This window comes from Octodon degus, unplaced genomic scaffold (genome assembly GCF_000260255.1).
Source record: "Octodon degus isolate 3935 unplaced genomic scaffold, OctDeg1.0 scaffold00013, whole genome shotgun sequence".
NCBI lineage: Eukaryota > Metazoa > Chordata > Mammalia > Rodentia > Octodontidae > Octodon > Octodon degus.
In genome coordinates, this window is record NW_004524589.1 from 5,576,282 (window position 1) to 5,580,218 (window position 3,937).

Sequence of the window (3,937 nt, forward strand, 5' to 3'; positions counted from 1 at the left end):
TAATTTACCTATACAAAGCAAGATTACAGAGTTTCCATACCTAAAGGAAAAATTAGGAACATTTATATAGGTATTTAACTGTTTAAAACATAAACCTTTCACAATGTTAAAATCACACGCACACATGCACACTATTTTTTTAAACAGGATTTACAAAAACAAGGGTGCTGGAGATGGGACAAGACAGGCTTAGTTCACAGACTCCAGTTTGTCAACTCCCGGGATAAAAAATGTTACATATTTAAAAAATTTACTTCTATAAATCTTTAGAAATGACCTGTATTTGCTTCCTGAGCATGTAGGGAAAATACTAGTGCATTACATGTGAGTTTTAGGAAGATTAAAAGTTTTGTTCAGTTTGAAAGCCAGGATGTTAATAAAGAAAAAGGTTGCTGTATCACCTGAATTGCCCTTTTGGAGACATTCCAGTTAAAATCCTAATTGCACAGTTCTACATAGGAAAATCTTTCACCTGCAGAACTCTTTTTTAAGTTAAGTAGGAAAGGTAATGAGCATTTAATTCAACTTGAAAATAAATTTCAATCTGAAAAGAAGATATTTACTTAAAATTCTTCACTCCTCTAACAGGAAAACAATTTTTCCAGTGTATTTTAATAGCCTAGCAAGGGGCTGGAGAGATGGCTCAGTGGTCTAAAAGCACCTACTTGAAACAAGCTTGGCAAAGCACAGGGACCGCGGTTCGATCCCCAGCACCACATGCCAGCCAGACCCGCCCCCTGGTGGGCTGAGCTGGCCACACACACACACACACACAATAAATAAATGTAATAAATAAATAATTTTAAAAAAATAGCCTAGCAAGTTTGCTCCTCCTAAATTCAGTTATGACTCATACAGCCACCATAATGAAGTCAATCCCATACAGTAACTTGCTGAGATTTCCCCAATGAAATTTTCAGAGAAGTTTTCTGATGAGCTGAAATGTTGAATAGAGGATTTAAAAGTGTTTTTTATTTTTTTGAGCTAAATTCAAACTTAACAGGTAATTTTCAGATTGACAAAAGAAAATCTTGCTTGATATAAATTAACTCTTGTGCAAGTACACTGGGGTTCAGACTTATTCATGTAGTGTTTTTATTATATAATCCCTGGTAGCATTCACTCCTGCCTCACTCAGCTTGCAGTTTGGTGACAGCTTCACTCACCAGACACTCACAGGAAATCAAAGCACTACGACATCCCCATACAGCAATGACAACTGCTGCTGATAGAATGAGACCCAAGGAATCATCCTAGCATTTCAAGAGTGATTGAACATTTGGACTAGCTGAACCAATAAAACCTGTTTCTAGATCCTTTAGTCTATTAAATGCAGCAAAGATTGATCACTAGTCTTGGTACCAGGGAAGGTACATGAGATTTGCAAAGATTGGGTAGAACTTCCAATTAACTAATTAAAGGAAAGGCTACCAGATGTCTCCCACATTGGAGACACTGTCCTGGACATGGAAAGTACTTCCATGAATCAGACATGCATTCTTGGATGTTTGGGGCCTTTGAACTCTTAGCTCAAATAGTCCCATTGTGTTTTAAGTAACTATGCATGTTAAAGGAAATTAGCATGATTTGTGTTGTTTTTGATTGTTTCATTCCATTTTAGATTGATTTGTGGCTGTTTTTTCTATGTTCAGTGTTGTATTATTTATCTCACAAGTGCTATATGTAGTACTTCCTGCTGTATAAGAACTCCACAGCACTTCCTACATGTTCGTTCTAATTTTACTAGTCATCTCTTCTGCTACAGGTTCCCTAATACAGCTGAAAGGATCATCGTTTCATAGCACACAGCCAGTTTTCTAAACAATACTTCTGATTCTTGTTAGAGCCAAGCAAAAGAGAACAGGTTAGATGTTTTTATTTGTGAGTTGCAAACATTATGCAACATAAATGTGGTCATTAAGATAACTGATAAGTGCGATTTAAAAAGAGAGAAAGACTTTTTATTATTACTGGCAGCATCATGGCAAGAAAGGAAAAACAGCTTAGCAAAAACAATCAACTTTCTCACTACTGATAAATGGATTTTAGGTACAAATAAGTTAAAGTGATTGTTCCTTTTACTCAGTTTGATCTTTATAAAACATGAGAAACTTCCGATGCAATGGAGGGCCCACTCCTGGTATGTGCTTCAAATACACTGATGCATGCCTTGCTGTTTAAAAAACTGTGAAATGGGATATGCCCATGAGAAATTAATGTAGATTTTGAAGCATTCATATTATGGTCCAAAATGGCTTATCCTCTGGTATTTTTGCAGGCTACAAAAACATCAATAGGGTGCTAAATAATAACAATAACATTAGTAAGTAACAATGCCTCTTTTTCTGTAGATTAGGAGAAAACTTACATCAAGGATAATGATTTCAGGAAAGGATGAATGGATGTTTCCCCTCAGAAACATGTGGACATTAAACATGCTTCTTAATGCTAAATAAATAGGAAAATTGTACTTCAATATATAGGCCAAACTGATAAAAGTTTTGCAAGGAGTTTAGATTTTCAGTGGAAATTAGTCCTGTTTATTTATTCAGTTCTGAGATCTAAAATTTCCTCCATCTTGCAGATACTCAGTTTCCAGGAATTAAAATTAGTGAAGACTTTTTGCCCCTCTTTGCACTGAGAGATGATATCTACTTTCTTTGCCCATGCATCAGAAGTTTCCATTAGAATTTTCACAAAAACAAATGTGCCCAAGGGTCAGGCAGATAGATAATTTAGCAGCATAAATACCTGCTTGGCAAGCACAAGGTCCTGAGTGTGATTCCCAGTATTCCAAAAAACAAATCAAAACAAAAAACAATGTGCCAGACTTGTACTTTCATTTTAGAGAAAGTGTCTTGAGAGATCTGGAAACTAATTTTTTCATTTCTCGAAGTAGTCATTCTTAAATGCAATGACCAGGGAGAAAGAACTCTACCTCCCACAAGGAGAGGTAAACATTAACTATCTCTGAAATAACTTCTGCTTTGACTTTAATTTTAAATGTCCCCCAAAGCCACAGTAGAGGCTGATTGCTAGCTATAGCACAACTGGGAGGTGCTCCCTAGAAAGATAGCCTCCAAGTGGACGTCAAACCCTGGCCATTTCTTCTCTGTGTTCATGGTTCCAACATGATTTTTCTGCCTTGTCACAGACTCAAACCAAGAAAGTAAACTGAGATAATGGACTGAGACCTCTGAAATTGTGAGCCAAAATAAATCTAACCTTTGAGAAGTGTGCCTTAAATATTTTGGCACTAGTCAGCAGTGGTAAGCTGACTAGTACATGTTTTCTCCCTGTAGTTTATTTGATTTCCAAATTTCCAGGCCTCTTACAGAAGTGATTCTGGATCTTCCAGTCTTCTCTGCATGTTAACCAATGAGTTGAAGAAAAAAATGGAACAAACACTAATAAATAATAAGAGCAAAAGCAAAACCAAAAAATAACCTGTTTCTCAGAGAATCATAAAATACAACAATTAATTAGCATGTCAAGGAGATAAACTTAGAGAAGGTTTTGTGATAAATAGTAGCTAACTAAATCATAAACTGATAATTGATGGTAGCATGCTGCCACAATGAAAGCAAATGTATTAATAGGTAGAAAACATGAAGTTAGGGTTTGAATTACAGTTAGGGCCTTGAAGGAGAGGAAAATTGGAACTAGAGAGTTCTCACTAACACTGGAAATGGAACAAAACCCAGAAATGTAGGCAAGAAACTTCAAAAAAATCATTTATTTATTTATTTGGTACAGGATCTCACTATAAATTCAGACTCATAGTGATCCTCCTGTTTTCAGCCTCGCCAGCACTGGAATTACAGGCAAGTGCCACCATGCCAGGACTCATTCACTGGCTCAGCTCCCCCAGGGGGAGGGCTGGTGCCTCAGGTGGTGCCAGGGATCAACCCTGGCCCCTGTGCTTGCCTAAGCAAGT